Source organism: Aphelocoma coerulescens, chromosome 3 (assembly GCF_041296385.1).
Source record: "Aphelocoma coerulescens isolate FSJ_1873_10779 chromosome 3, UR_Acoe_1.0, whole genome shotgun sequence".
NCBI classification, from domain to species: domain Eukaryota; kingdom Metazoa; phylum Chordata; class Aves; order Passeriformes; family Corvidae; genus Aphelocoma; species Aphelocoma coerulescens.
The window spans coordinates 4,424,821-4,441,077 of NC_091016.1; the positions used below are offsets into that span (position 1 = coordinate 4,424,821).

Genomic DNA, 16,257 nt, shown 5'->3' on the forward strand with positions numbered 1-16,257 from the left:
TATACATTTTAAAGTGTGGATAAACTTCAGCAAGTGCTCAAACCTGGGCAGCTTCAATCCGAGGTACAGACGGTGCTTCCACAGTTTTCCACGTATTCAGCTCCAGGCCCTCTCTGGCCATGAAGGGCAGCGGCTCCAGGGCTCATTTCTGCGCCCTGTGCAGCCCAGAGGTTACAGCACCTCGGGGACCAACCCAAGGGTTCATCTCAACTGCAGCAACAGAAGAAAAGAGAAACTTTGGAGATGGTCTACAGTGGAGTTTCTTTGGTCATCAATCTCATTGCTAATTTTGGCAAATTTCCACTTTTTTTCACTAAGCAATTCTCTCCCTCTTGCTCTGGAAAAAGCCTGCAGAAACTGCCAGGTGAAAACTGCACAGAGCAAAGGAGTTGGGCAAACCAAGAGAAATAATTTCCTTTTCTCTCCCCTTCTGCAGTGCCAGTAACACCTGGTGCTACCTACAAGGCAGCCGGTATGTGGGGACTCGAGGGAGTGCTTGTGCCCAGAGACTGTGGCAGGGCTTAGCCCTGCTGTGTTCAGCCAGGGCAAAGCTCCACCTGTACATGGGTGGAACCAGGACACACCAGCACGTGCAGAAAAAGTTTGGAAAGCACAGGGAAGTTGTTTTCAACAGTGACTTGGCTAATTTGGGCAGAAAAGGAGGTGCTTCGTTTTTGCATGTGTTTAACTGGAAGTGCTTGAAAGTGGACAGATTTTCCTCTCAATGGGAACCTTTGGGCTGAACTCAGCCCCTCCAATCCACGTCCCTCATCTTCTTTGTCTTTGATTTGGCAAGATTGTTTTCGGTACAAATGGATCACTCCCCGCTTAATCCTCCCCACTGCCTTCCCCATGGCAGAGCAGGCACATCCTGCTCTCTCTCTCTCCTAGGAGACACTGAGATAAACAGTTGGACCACTGATAGCATTTCAAAAAGAGTTAAAAAAAAAAGAAGCCTCCAGCCACATCACATGAAGAGGATGCAACACTTCCCAGAGCCCGTGGTGACACCAATGCTGTTGACTATTGTGTTTAGGTCACTCTTTGCCTTTACCAGGATTAGATCATTTGAAATAATAAATTGCCATTCCTTCACCAATACTTTGGAAACAACACCAGTCTGTGCCTGCGCTCACAGACCAAGGTTTATCTGAGAATTGGCAGATTATTTAACAGCTATCATCAGGTCTGGGGACGCAGGCAGCACTCAACCAAACTAATGGAGAGATAAAAGCAGCCAGCATAGCTCCTTTCACTGCCCAGTGATCAGGAAATACAAAGTTCACCTTCAGCACCTAATGCACAAATGTAAAAAAAACCTCTTTAGCAGGTGCATAGATTATTTTCATGTCTGACCTTACCCACTTGAGCCTTCCTTGACACAGAAAGCCATCCCTGACCACCAGGATTTGCTCACTTAAGCATGTTCTGCTCAGCCTTTGAGCATCTGCGTGTGGGTGGCGGCGAGCAGCCGCTCTGCTCGCAGGGCGGAGCAACAGGGCTCATGGGGCAGGTGCACGGGCACATCGTGTGAGCCCAGCCAAAATAAAGTACCTGTCTGTGACCCTTGTGGGGGGCCTTGCTCCTGAGCTTCCCTGCCCTCCTGGGGACAGGGACACCTGCATGGCAGTGGGACCCTGCTCCCACCACCACACAGCAGATCATCTTTGGAGCCAGGTGATTAATGGGACTGGGGTTTAGTCCCTGTTCCCATAGGGAAAGTGGAGGCCTGAGAGTGTGCCAGGAGGAGAGCTCTGTGCCCTGAGGCTGGCAGCAGTAACAAACTGTCCTCCAGCTGCTGCCTGCGACCTGATGTCCCCAGGCTGCCACAGCCCCACTGACCTCAGGCCACTTGTCCTGGGATGGACAGGTAACCCCAGGCACCAGCATCAGCTCCCTGTCCCACAGCCAGGGTACCACTGTACCCATGGAGACTGGCCCTGCTGTGGTCACCGTGGAAACGCCCAGCGGTGCTCAGGTGATGCTCAAGCACTGGAGAACTGACAAGGGGACTGTCCCATGCTGACCCCAGAGGTGAGAGCAAGACCCCAGCCCTGGAAAAACCAACAAAACCCAAGAAAGCATTGCAGCAGAGATGCAGGAACACCACACATCTCTTCATCCTTCCTACTGTGCAACGTGGTCTTCCATCAAGACTGGTAACATTTCCCAAAGAAACCCCAAGAAGAGAAAAGAAAAAACGTGGCTTTTCACAACACGTGGCGTGGTGCCATGAAACTTTGTCCCAGCTGCACTGCCCAGCTCCAGCTCACAACCAGCATGGGCCTTGCAAGATGAACACAGCCCTCAGGTGTAAGTAAAAAGGTTAAAAACTTTCTCCAAAGGATATGAAATTTTAATTGTTGTCGCTGCTGCTCTCACCCACAATGTTTTGCACAGAAAAAGTGCTTGTTTCTACCATGCCAGAGTGACCCAGAATTCACGTTAGGAGATGGACATGCCTGCACACTGATGGATTTATTTACTGCGTTATGGGATGTGCACCCAGCCTCAGTCATCAGCCTGTGTCCACTTAGGTCATGGAAGAGCGAGTCAGAAACCACCAGAAAGAAAATAATTTCTGCATGATACTTCTATTGCAGCCCCAGGAAGCTGTCTGCACGCGGGGCTGTGACAGCAGCACAATATGGCATTGCATCTCCACTGCCCTGACCACAGGGAGCAGGGGAATATTCCAGCAATTATAGCAAATCCCCAGGTGAACCATCTAGAATAACCAATTTTAATAGCATGTCACTGCTCTGTCTCATAAAGTAGCAGTGAATGGGCTGTAAGAGGTGCAGTGGAGGGACCTGCTCCTACCAGGACCTGCCTCGTGAGGGATTTAATCATCAGCATCTACACACCCACCCCTTGGTGCCCACTGTCCCAATCCTCACCTTGCTGCTTGAGTTTGCTGCTTCAGCTCAGCCACCTCCTCTTCACTAATCTGCCATGCTTTTAAGGAAAGCAGCATTTCTCCAAAACAGAGTATAAAATGTTGAACTTAAGGCACTAAAGCTTTGCTTTCTGTTTTAATGGTTCAAAGATCTCCTTTGCCTAAAAAATAGAATCTCACACCCCTTTTCCCAGAGCCCCCCAAAGCCTACAAAACTTGGAAGAGAGAGGGAAGTTCAGTTTTCTTCCATCTCTCCACCCAAATGTCTTCTACTGACTGTAAAACCTGTAGGGACCCTAAGAAATCCAAATTCCCGGAACAAACTTCAAAGCATTGGAAGCTAATATTAGCATTTTTCATAATTTTACGATGATTGTATTGTGTTATAAAATCTTACAAATTATTTAAAAGGGCTTTTTTTGGCCTTAATGTTACAGGCTAGGCAGATAATTTACGTCATTTCAAGGCTGCAGCTACAAATGCTGAGCTGACTGGCTGAACCATGATGCTGCATTGGCACCTGTGTTGGGATCATTGGTGTGACAAGCAGCCTGTAGCCATGCACATTCCTGACAAATGTCACCTTGCAGGGATCCAGAGGCAAATAAAAAAAAAAAAAAAAACAAAAAAACAAAAACTCAAAAATTAAACTACATTGTGTTGACAGTGATACAAAAAATCACCTTCCACAGATTGACTAAATAACTGCTCTAAAAGTCAGCCTAGAAGCAAATTAGTCCCAGAATCCAAGAATCCACGGTATAGATACCTACAGTTCCTAAAAATGGTTAGAGTTCAATCTTGATGAGAGCACACATAGGATTTCTGCAAACAAAAGTAATACATCCCCCCAAAAAACCCCTAAACACTAAATCCTAATACTAATATTTTTAAAGAGAGGAAATACGGGGGTTTTTTAATGTTTTCATGATGCAGTGTGATATTTCTTCAATTATGTGACTAATGAAAAATAGTTTAACCTTAAAAAAGGAGCTGGTACAGCCTCTGCACTCAGAACTTTTACTACCTACAGAGAGGGTTTAATTACAAAGGTCTTGTCCACAAGGTCAGGAAGAAGAAAACTAAAGGGACTCTGATCCTGATTTACTGTGACTCCCTTTCCCCACTCCCATACTGTTAAAGGTGGTTTTCCATTGTAACATAATTTATATTCACTTTGAAGATACTTCATGGGGCATGGGGAGATGGGGGCTCTGCTGAGGATGACACGAGCAAATTCTAACTGCAAGGATTTACCCTGGGATAAAGGAGCTGTGTTATCAACTGAAATCAGATCTGGAATGCTGCCCTGTACCTTGCTGGCTTTTTCGAGGGCAGGTTGAAACACCAAAGCCCCGCTTTGGTCAGGGAAGAGCGTCCAACACTTCCTGGGTGGCCCTTGGCCAATGCAGTGCTCCCACAGGCACACTTTCACACAGGTCTTGTTTTGGAAAAGCCACTACAAGGCAGGTGTTGCATTTTTCTATGGGACTGGGGAGTCAGGAAGGAGAAATTCTCCAAAGCAAAATAATCAGAGAGAAGAAAAAAAAAAAAAAGCCTTCAAGAGGAAGCAGACTGTGGCTACAGGAAAGCATATTTCTTTAAAAACACCTCAGGAAGTTATGTTACTTTAAATTTTTCAGCTGCCACCCTCTGAAGAAGCACACGTTCCACTTTATCATGCAAAGGAAAGAGAAAATGGAGTACCATAAATCGGAGTTGTGCTTACAGAGAAGGTGCTGTTTATCTGTCTGATATTTAGACTGACCTTTGCTGGGTTGTGGAGTTTGTCTGTCTGCAAATCCTCAAATCTCAAACAGAGAACACTGCCGAGAACCAACTGACCCGCGGGGGGATGAAATATTATCTCCTCCTTTGTATACAACTTTTTCCCCGGGAGCCTCACCCGCGCCAGGGCTTCATCTCCAGCCTCTGGCAGGGTTGGGGGACTGCAGGTCACCCCTTGTGCCAGCACCACGGTCTGGTTTGTGCTTGGGCTCCTCGCTCTCATCTGTTTGGTCAGCAGACACAAAACCTGCCAGAACCTCACCCCAGCCCCAGGTTTGTCCTTTCTGGTTTGTCCCCAGTTCCACTGCCCATTTCTGCTCTTGCCACTTGCACACGGTGTCAAAACCTGGGCAAAGCCCCACAGAGGGAATCTCAGAAGCAAACACACTCAGCCCACATCCCAGCTGCGCTTCGTTTCCCCAGTGTTGCTTCATTCCCTCCTTAAACACTGGAATGGTTTCTTTTAAATCATCCCTTGGAAGATGATCATGCAACAGAGATGGCATCGGCGCTACTTTTGTTATCCTGAGGAAAATGTATTGCTGTGTTTTTGCCAACCATCTCCGTTGCCAGTGCTTAAGATTCAGTGCTGGAGCTCGTGCCTTCCCCTTGCTTAGCCTTCCAAAGCCTTTTGCAAACATTTAAATAAACAGCCCTAGGAAGTAAGTATTAATAAATACATTTTACAGAGGCTGATTTAGTCCAGCCAGTAGGAGTTATGCACACACGAATTAGTAGCAGACTCAGAAAAGCAGTCCCTGTGCCTCGAGTCCAAGTGCTGCCAGACAAAAGCTGGCTGCAGTCACTTCCCGAGCATCCCAGAAAAACAGACTCTCACTCCACCAGCCAGTCCCCTCGCAAACTTCTTTCAAGAGCCTGAGTTCCCATGAAATAGTGAGGTTCACCAAAGTGGGCTGGAATCAGTCCCACCCTAATTTCCATGCACCCCTCCAGGAAGCCCTTTCCAGTGAAACACCTTCAGTCCTTCCCTCCAGCCACAGGAGGAATCCCCTAATGAGTTAATGCTAAACGAAGCAACAGGCAAGATTTGTGAATGAACAGGCCAGAGGACTGTCAGGCCAATCTTCTCACAATGATGGCTTATTCACAAAAACTGGGCTTTGAACAACCTAATTAGGACTAGGAATACATCATCTGGACAGTACTGAGAAAAGTGAAATATGCTGCAATTGCCGACGCTCCTTCTATTGTTTCCAATATCAGCTGAGCAGCCAAGGAAACCTCCTTCCTTAAGCAGGAAAAGGGCACAGCAGGCTCCGGGTGCCTCTGCTTGTACATCTGAGGACACTGCAGTGAAAACCCCAGGCTGAGGAGCACCAGCTGGGCCCTTTTCCTTGGTGTTACAAACCAGCCCACATGATATCCCCATCCACCAAGACCCAAGTCAGCTCTGGTGATGGTCATTCCACTGCCCAGAGTTAAAACCCAGGACTGAAACTTGGCCTTAAACCCCTCTAAAGGTGCATTTGGGGGCACAGCACCTGCAGACAGCAGTGACCCAACCACCTTTCAGCCTTTGCTGGCATCCCTCTGGCTGACGCTCCATGCCGAGGGCACTGCAGGGCTGTCAGGGGGTTATCACTTGCTGTGTGGGGAGGAGGGAGTGATTTTCATCCAGCTCCACACAAATGAGGAGCTGAGCACCTGTCTTTTCCCACAGAGGCTTTCCCTCCCCACATCTCCACCAGTGGCCTCCCTGCCACCAGCCAAGAGGGGACCTGGCAAGGCCCAGGCGTAAGGTGGAAGAGTTGATCCTCCAGCATTTAAGCACAGATGGAGCCAGGGAAGACTTTCCTTCTTTAAAAGTACAACTTGTTGTTTGGTTTCCCTCAGGTACAGATTCATTAGCTCTTGACTGACTCTCCTGGCTTGCTGACTACTTGTGGAAAAAAGCCATTTACCCTGGTGAATGTCAAGGTTAGTTCAAACCGTCCTTGTCATCAGTCTCTCTGGCAGAAGGTCAGGGAGAAGCTTTCCTCAAATGGGCAGCAACAAACAAAGCAGAGGCTGACTTAACTCACCTAAGGAAAGGAGACCTTCCCTGCTAGGCAATAAACATTCCCCTGGGTGAAGAGAACAGGAGATTAACCCCTCTCTCTCCCCCAGCTCCTGTGGGGCTGCCTTCAGGTAGCCACCTCCATGCCCATGGGGCTGATTACATCCTCATCTCCCCTTGCTGGCAAAAACCACCTGGACACACCAAACCTTCCCGGGAAGACTCAGCCTCCAAAGATGCTTTCCCAGCAACAGCTTATGTCCCTTTTCTTTAATTACCACTATTTCTTTAGACTTTTAGTTTAATTCTTATATCTCCAGCACCACAAGCCTCCTCACCAGGTCATGTGGGAAGCATTACAGCACATCATTAAACAACAACCACCCATTTAATACCTGTTAGCTTGGGTTCCTACAGAACATGATGTGGTGTCTTCAAGGTGGTGGGAAGCCCCTCCATATATGCAAAGAGAGGCACATGTGGTACTTAATGAAAAAGAAAAAAAAAAGGGGGGGGGAAACCAATCCTACCAAGCCTCTATACGCTTTTGTATGCTACGAGTGAGCTGGCTCAAAGGATAATTAATGTTAAAAGGAAATCTTTTTGGAGGTAACACTTTTGATAAGAATACCATGGGTAGATTACAGGAAAAGCTCTCTGGTACCTAGAATAGGTTTCATCCATAGGGCCTTAGCATAAGAAAATGAATGGGAGTACAAGAGAAAAAACTTTTGGTGTTCCTTATACGCTCTCCATTCACATGGGAAGAATTAGAGAAATTTTTCAGCAGGAGCAAATGGTGGTAAATTATAAATGGCCTCATCAGAGAAAAATACTGAGGTTTTGAACACTCAATCTTGCAGCATTACCAGCTTGCTCCTAGGGTTTCGCTCTCTACCCTCTCCTAGGCCTGGACATGTGGGCCAGCTCCGAGGGTCCCATCCAGAGTGGCACCTGTGCCACCCTGATGCCCATCTGAAGGGGCTGGGACCAAAGGGAAGCAGAAAGGATGGACATGTGCTCACTGCAAAAGCGCGAGGCAGAGCATACCCGTGACAAACAGACACTGTGAGGAAGAATAAAGATTAAGGAAATAAAGTGTTCGCTGTCTTACAGCATTTCTCAGCTGAGAGAGCGAGAGACTCCTGTACAAAGCTTATTAGGAATCTTAACACAGAAGGAAAAAGTGCTGCAATTATGCAGCTTTAGCTCAAAATCTTTTTGGAGATCCTAGTAGCTTTTGAATTCACTCATTCACCTATAAGGCACTGGAGAAGCTTGGTCTGAGAGTTCTGGTGCAGCAGAGCTCTCCTGTAAAGCAATACTCACCTACAGTCAATTAGACATTAGCCGGTGCTTTGAAGTTCAGAGACTCTGAGATTCTTCAAAGAAGGTCTATTTTGAACCGGCATTTCAGCCGAGGTCAAACACGGCACCCAGACCTCGCTTCAGACTCCTCTGCCCTCGCGACAACAAACATGGTTTGTGGTATTTCTAATTTGTGGAGGTTTCTGAGAGATGAGCAGATCAAAAATGTAAATGGCTTCAGCCCTCGGGTCAAGCAGGCAATCTGTGCCAGCGTGTGAAGGAAATGAGTATGACAGTTCACAAAACGTTGCTTCCAGGAATAAGAGCTCTCGGTTTCCTAATAAGCTAATGGTGGGCTTAAAGAGGACGCTCCGAATCCCTGTCTCACTCTGAATTTCCTCTGGATTGCAGCTGGAGAGCAGACTCTGGGCCGGTCAGAAGACAGATCTCTCTACTGGAAGGCGCAGGCTTGGACCAACTTTTGGTTACCGCATGTTTCAGCATCTGCCTGACTCGCCAGGGTTGGGATTCAAAGGAGCCCTGTGTGTTTTACCCCGGTGCAAGCGGGTCCTGCAAAAAACCCTTCCCCACTTTTATGGTCTGCAAGAGTCCTTTCCACACTAATTCTGCACTTGTAACACACTCCTGCAAAATGAAGCCAGAGATGTACAAGGCCTGTCCTGTCTGCTTCCATTAGGGATGGGGAGCATTTCTATCAGTTTGAAAGTAGGTCGAGGCCTTTTCATGTTCATTCAGTTTTCAGGTTTCATTTTTACACACATGCACATATTATAGGTGGGGCTGATGGCACTGTCTATTACTAAGGTTGTATGACACTTCCCGTTATAAGAGACTGTTTCATTTGCTTATAAATTCGCCAAACTCAAACCAGACTTTTTCTGTAATTGCAGCTTCCAGCTGCTGGAAGAGGGGCCTTGGAGAAAACAACGGGAATCATTTTTCCCTGGGTATCTCCAGGTCTCAAAGACACAGAAAAGGAAACAACTTCATTTAATGGGGGAGAAGAGGACACATGAGGAAGACTGTGAGGATGGAAAGAAATCCATGGGATAACAGGTCAAGCAAAATTGAAATATGGGATGGGAAAGATGGGTTACAGCTGGCCTTGCTTGGGTGGACACAGACTCTGCAGAGAGGAGCCAGTGCTCAATGATGAAGGATAGAATAAGGCTGTTTGGGCTAAGTCAGGAGATAAAAACACTTGTAGGAATAATGGTAATAATAACTTTTTAAAAAAGAGACCCTGTGCCTGGGCAAGCAATGAGACTGGGAGTCAGCTGATGGCAGCAAAACAGTGGAGCTGGACAAGGATGCGATGGTTGGGCAGGCTGGGTGAGGAAGCAGGAACAGAATCCAGCTGAAGGGTCGGTGCAGAAGGTCACTGAATCACACCAGTTGTCTGTGTCAATGGGAAAATGTCAGGGATGTCCCACAGTAAAGGAAGAACTTTGAATGAACTTCCCAACCTATCCTGGAAAAATGAAAGCAGCACAAAGCTGAGTTCAACAGACTCAGAGTCTCCTTTGCCTAGAAACAGGCATTACTTGTGCTCATCAGCAAGGGGAAAGGGAGGTCTTTCAGCCCCCTTATCCCAAAATGGCATCAACTTCTGCCACTGCTTCTAGCATAAACACTGGATATGAGGGGAAAAAAATCATAAAATGGTCACTAAGATTAAAAAATAATACATTGACAAAGACTACCTGAGTGGTGAGAGGAAAGAGCTACCGAGGGAAGCCAGCCGAGCAGTCATGGGCAAGTGCTCCCTTTGAGTCTTGCTGTGTCCGTGGAAAGATGAGAACTGAGGTGCCCCAAACCCCTAGTGAGTTCTGTAAATACAAGTTATATCTTCCCTATGACTATATTTCCTGACACACTTCTTAGGAACTATTTGCATATCCTGGGATTTACACCAAAAAAAAAAAAAAAAAAAAAAAAAAAAAAAAAAAATTAAGTGAGATCATGAGGTAAAATTAGACTGGGTGCAGATGGGAGAAGGTTAAAACTACTCTTTTGCCTCCGACGCTCGGAGCTGGCAGGCGGGAGAGCATCTCACGGTAGGAACGCACCACTGCAGAGATAATTTGTGTCAAATTGAAGCTCTGCATTGACAGATAGCTAAGTACAATAACAATTATAATAATAAAAGCCAGGCCCCAGCACATGCTGCGTGCACGGACATTTCTTGCCCTTGAAAATAGCAAGGGAATGGTGGAGCTCTGTGTAACTATCGCTTAGTAAGCTAAAAAATGTGTGAGCTAAAAACACGTGCGTGTTTCCAGATGAATTGAAGAGAGGAGTTTGCTGATGCAAAGTCTTAAATACAGGTTTGAAATGGCAAATACACAGTAATGCATTGGAAGATGCCACAGTGGTTTTGCAAAAGGAACAAAATGGAAGGTATTATTTGGAAGGATCTGTGCATTACATAGAACTGGACATGCCTTCAAAGTTTTCCTTAACCACGTGCACTAATAATGCTGCAGGTCTGAGGTTCTGCTTCTCCTGACTGATTACTGACAATTGCTCTGGACCACACTCGTGCCCCAGAGCTTGAGGCAGACCTCAGGAGCATTGAGTCTCCACATTCCTCTGACACATTGGGTAATGGAAATGGTGAAAGGGTGGAATCTAAATCCAAAACCACTGCCAAAAAAAATAAACAAAAAGTAGGGTTTGGAAGGGAAATAAAAATTATTCCTGAGGGTTTAAAACAACCTCTAACTACAAGTGGCTTGGGTGAAGTCTTCCTGTGGACAGACTGTTCTACATCTCCGCACTTATTCTTGCATCTTTCTTTGGTGCATCTGGTGTAGACTAAATTCAGTGCCCATATGACGCAGCGTGGCAAACTGTACACAATAACAAACCCAAAAGTCACGTTGTTCCTTCAGCTGTCGCTCCCCAAAGGGCAGCAGATGAAAGTTGCACCCTCTGTCCCAGTGGTGGGCGTTAGGGAATATGGGATTCTACAGCTCCTGGGCTGACACTTGCATTGTGGCTAGAGGTGAGCATGGCTACAACATACCAATATGCCATAAATTTTCTAGGAGAAAAAAAACTAAGATTGCATACAAGAGGAGAAATAATTAAAGAAAGTCGATTTAAATAGAGTTCTTAAAACTTAGGAAATGCCAAACTGAAAGTTGCCTGGTCAACTTTAATTTAGGCTCCTTCCTGGTACAATGGAATTTTGATTCAGTCTTTAATTACACGATCACTTAATGTTTGTTTCACAAGATCATTTCCTCATTCAGTGCAAAGCAGTTGCCCAGGCAACCTTCATCTTTGCATTTTCAAAGTTTGAGTGCTCAATTCAACAGTCTTTAGGAAAAAGAAAAAAAAAAGGAAACGTTTGTGTGGAGTAACTGTGGACCTGGTCTAGGTGGTTTCCTTGGGGACGTGTGGTGCTACTCCAAGAGGAATGAAGTTCTCTGAGAGAGTGAACATTTTCCCGCAATAATTGTTCTGGCAGCAATCACTGCTCCCCCTCCCCAGCCAAAACAAGGCTGTGGGTGACAAGTCTGCTCTCTCCTGAGGTCCATCACAACAGGGAGCAATCCTGAGCTCTCAAAAGATGCTCAAGCCCTCTCCAAAGGCATGGAGCCGGCCTGCAACCAACAGGCTGAAGTCATGGTTTAGGCTCTGGGGTGATTCCCAGCGGCCAGCACACACACCCAGCACGGGCAGGACAGCGGAGAGTGAGATATGCTTTTGGCTATCACAGCACTCTGTTAGTTACTGTTCCACCCTGGCCCCCAATTAACTCCCTGCTCCAGCCTCAAATCAATTAGGTTTATGCCCCTGCCCAGTTCTCAGTGTGCTCCAGTCTCACATCAATTCTGCCTGCAGTGATTTAACAGTGATTTAGCCCCTGTCTCAAACGTACCACTTACCCCCCATGACATTGCAATCGTTCTACATTTATTTTCTCCTCTTTTTCATGCTTCTCCCCGCCCCTCCTCAATATGGGAAATTTGTAAAAGCACACCCTTTGCCTGGAGTTGTTTTGCTTTCACAAATTAGCACTTTGCAGTAACAAAATGGTTTGCCTAAAAAGAAAAAAAAAGAAAAAAAAAATCTCCACACAGCCTCTGGTGAGAGCTCTGTGGCCTTGGCTGGTGGTTTCTTTCTCTGGCAGCCTTGTGGTTCTACTCTTCTCTTTAGCTCTCCTGGCTTTCTTCTGGGGACTGCAGTATCAGTGAAGCCAGCAGCCACTTGTTTTCTTATGATGCTCATTCCACATTCTTAATTTGGGAAATGCCTTTGCAAGGCTTCATTCTTCCAGGATTGCTCTTCTCGTGCATCCCGAGTGGACTTTCCCTGGACTGGAATTCTAATCCAAATGACTATGGCCATAAAAAGCTCATTTTCAGTCTGCCAGGACAAGGTGAAACAAGGCTCCAGCTTGCTGGAAGGAACAGCACTGGGACTGGGCCCCATGGGGCACTTTGGTGTGTTGGGAAGGTGGAGGCATTAGTGACGAAGTTTGGGATGGATCTTGTAGTTTAAAATGGGAGCCCATTCCCATTCCTCATAAACACACACACACAAAAAAAAAAATCCAACAAACAAACCAAACCCCCAAAAAAGGGAAAAATAAGCTTTTCTATTTTAAGCCTTGTTTCAGCACTAATTAGTATTTCCAGCTCCCCATGCCAGGTAGAGAAGGCAAACAGAGATTATTCCTATTCCCCATTACACAGCCAAACCATCCAAGGCACCGAGCAGCCACAGTCAGCAGCCCTTTCCCAGCACTCCTCACTGTGGAGAAGGGTTCTATCCCACTCCACTGAGCCCTCAGGGAGTTCTCCCATTGATTTTAGTGGGCACCAGCTTCGGCCTGCAATAAGCTGCCCCTCAGCAACGCGGGACAGCCGGCGCCGAGGGCTGGGGGTGAGATGGCAGCTCGAGGTGCTGCCTGGCTGGAGGTGACACCGCAATGGACAGGTGCCAGCACGGCTCCGAGCACGGCTCAGCTCCTTCGCAGTTGCACAGATTTAGCCTAAGCTCAGCTCCTCCGGTCCTCCCAGCCCGCCTGCTTCCGGAAACTGGAGAGATTATATTTCAGGGTGCTAAAACGTTTGTATATCCCTGCCTTATAAAACATGCAAAAATGCCATCTGCAGTTAGCATGACTAACTCCAAGCACGCAGTCCTACTACAGATCCCCTCGCAGCTTTCTCCCTTTTCATTGCTAAACACTTTTCAAGAAAGAAAGAAAAATCCATTTTTAGTGCTAATGCCACCTGCAGGTTGAAGAAAAACAGTTGCAAGATCCCTGAAAACTGAACAAACATGCCTTTTTCCCCCCCTTCCCTATCTAACCACAAGGAATGTTCCTGTGCAACTGCACCTTTTTCTGGACGGAAATGACTTTGTCCGTTGGAAAAGTGAACTTCTCTCACTCTCAGATAACGCAGCTTGTCTTATCTGCTGGTGGAAACTTCCACCTGGCTGGTAGCTAGTGATTTGTGGGGAGCCTAAAATCAAATACCCATCAGCAGTTTTCTCTGATGTTTCTTCTCTAACTGCTCCTGGTTCCCCCTGCCCTGATGGGATGTAGGGATCTCAGTGGCCAGTGATCCATCCTCAAGGAGTCTAATTCAGATGGACGCTCAAATGTGTATTTATGCACCTGCCAAAAACTGGCTGGAGATGCTTCATGCTGTACTTGAACACTAAATGCAAACACTGCTATTGGATGCACAGCCCCCATCCCCGACTGACGTGGCTGGACGCTCCAAACACGAACCTGGGAGTTGCTAACTCCATATTTTGACACTGAATGCCTTCACTGCGGTGCTTTTGAGCCTCATCTCAGTTCTTTAAAGTGGGATTAGTGACCCCAGCCGTACTTCCACGAGGAAGAACCACCTTGCTCTGAAGAAGAAACTAACCCTAAACACACTTGGCCAGGCTCTGTTATTTAGCACCACATTAGTGCCAGCAGCAGGACCGCCAGTGGCTGCTACCTGCAGGGACCAGCCATGCCACTCATTTTTCCCTCCATGGAGACCCACCCACAATGTTTTCCTGCCAGGCCCAGGCAGCAAAGCTCTAACACCAGCTCTTCCCCTCCAAACATTCCTGTTGGGAACATCACCACTACCACTGGTTCATTGTTTTTGTTGGTGGTACATTTTCAATCACGCCATGGACCCCGCTTCTCAGTCTTGCAGTGATTTTTTTCCTGCTGTGTGAATTCTATCTGGGAAGCAGTGAGCAGAGCTGGAACAGTCAAGTGTATTTGACTTTGCCCTCACCCCGAAAACGGCATCTTGGACCTACATTTTGTAACCATTGGACTTAAGTACACGAGACTGCGCAACCTCTGACACGAAGTAACGCGGAATACGATGACATAATGTTATAAGAGCAGACAGAAATAACGTGGAAAAGCCCTTTCTGGCTCTAATAGGCAGCTGGTGACACAGGTGAAACACCTACTGTACCACTTAATAAAATTATTTTAATTTAGAATGGGAATGAAGAAATGGAGCCAATTACCTTAGTGGATCTGACAGGCAACCCTAAATGGATCCTTGGTTTGGGCCATTTTTATCCCTATGAATAATGATAAAATGACTCAGAAGAGATGCCTGAGGAAACACTGCGCGCTCCCAGCCCAGATAATATTAATAAGGCAGGCTCCCAGCTGCAGAGAAAGAAACCCGAACAAATCATCGTGTTTTCACTTGTGCCCCCTTTTCTTTGACCGAATTAGAGAAGAGGCGGGTGGGGAGGGAAAGGGAAGGGGAGGGGATGGGGGGGAGCGCCTGCCCTCCCACACCTGAGCGGATGAAAACGTCCCTGTCACCTCCAGGCACGCTCCAGAAGGAGTTTGCAGTGTTTCCGTGGGCAGAAATAATATTCGTGGCTGCACTTCGCTGGGTTAAAAAAAAGTTTCAGGGCAAAGAAATGTTGCTGCCGTAGGGTGTGAAGGGACTGTCAGTCAGGAGCAAAGGGAAACACTGTTCCCCCCTGTGATAAATAATATAAATAATTACAGAGGGTGCAAGTACAGGAGGGATTTGCTACCCCCATGGACGGGTCCAGGCGCTGGACCGGGTGGACAAATGGTCTGTTCCAGTATGGCAACTCCTATTTTCCTGTGAAAATACAGATTTCATGGTGCAAGATCAGTTCTGTCAGATTAAATCAAAATGCAATAATCACTGAGCAATTGCCATCTGATATCTAAATACCCCCACCAGCCTTATCCTACTACTAATTTTAAAACAGACACCTCTGAGAAGGAGGATGATTTTTTTTTTTTTTTTTTCCCCAGGGAGAGGAATAAAAATCCTCTGAAGTGATAAAAATTAATCTCAATTCATGTTAGTTTCAGTGACAGCGATTGTACCAGGCACACAGGCTGTCCGGTGGTATTTCTGGGATGAATTCTGCATCTTAAAATAAGACAGAGGAGCCTGAGAGATGTTGTTTTGTAGGAAGAATTTCCCCCCCACCCCTTCTCCAAAAAATCATCTTCCACTGCAACTTCTGGGCAGGGAGGCCACGGGAACCAATGTGCCTTTAAGACCAGATGTAACTTGCAGATCAAAAGGGCACAGCATTCGCCCATATCATTGTCCCCTGAAAGATCAAAACCTCATTATATACTTGGTGCAATATCTGTTCTTTTAAAGGAGTTTACATATTTCTCCTCTATTTATTTTATTTTATTATTTTATTTTTCTGACAGCCCCCACCACTTCTCCTTTTCTCCGTCTATTCTTATCACTTTCGAATTACAGAGATCTATTTTCAGATGAACGCGCTGAACAAAACCTTCATCTGGGTATTTTTTTTCCCCCTCTCCTCTCTCTTTTTTTTCCCCTCTTTTTTTCTTTTTTTTTTATTTCCCAACATGGCGGTACGTGCTTATGCCCGCTATCTGCATAAGTCTTTTGTGTATTGCTAATGGAGTGCTGGAATTGTGGCAGCTCTGAGCAGGGAATACATGTGAGCAACAATATGCTGACAGACCCCTCGGTGGAATCTAATCTGTTCCAGCTCATGCACTCCTCAGAAACTATTTAACTTTCATTAAACTGTGTTTGATATCAGCTAAATAGAATGCATACGGCACCAATATAGCTCATATGGTCTCATTCATTCGATCACAGCAGTGCTTTTTTCTTATATTTTCCCCCCACTTGTGTCAGTACCCGGTATAGCTGGGTAAATAGGAGACCTTTGAAGATATAGTTAGTACTCA

At 46.4% G+C, this 16,257-nt stretch overlaps 1 long non-coding RNA gene across 15 annotated transcripts in view; it reads right to left on the bottom strand.

Annotated features, from left to right (window-relative positions):
* LOC138107555 (uncharacterized) overlaps positions 1-16,257 on the bottom strand; it is a 108,376-nt gene that overhangs the window by 64,096 nt on the left and 28,023 nt on the right. The window contains exon 2 of one of the 15 annotated variants that reach the window (XR_011149590.1): positions 44-210. The exons of the other annotated variants lie outside the window; for them this stretch is intronic. This is a non-coding gene — a long non-coding RNA (uncharacterized lncRNA). The remainder of the gene's footprint in view (positions 1-43; positions 211-16,257) is intronic. 15 annotated transcript variants of the gene reach the window in all.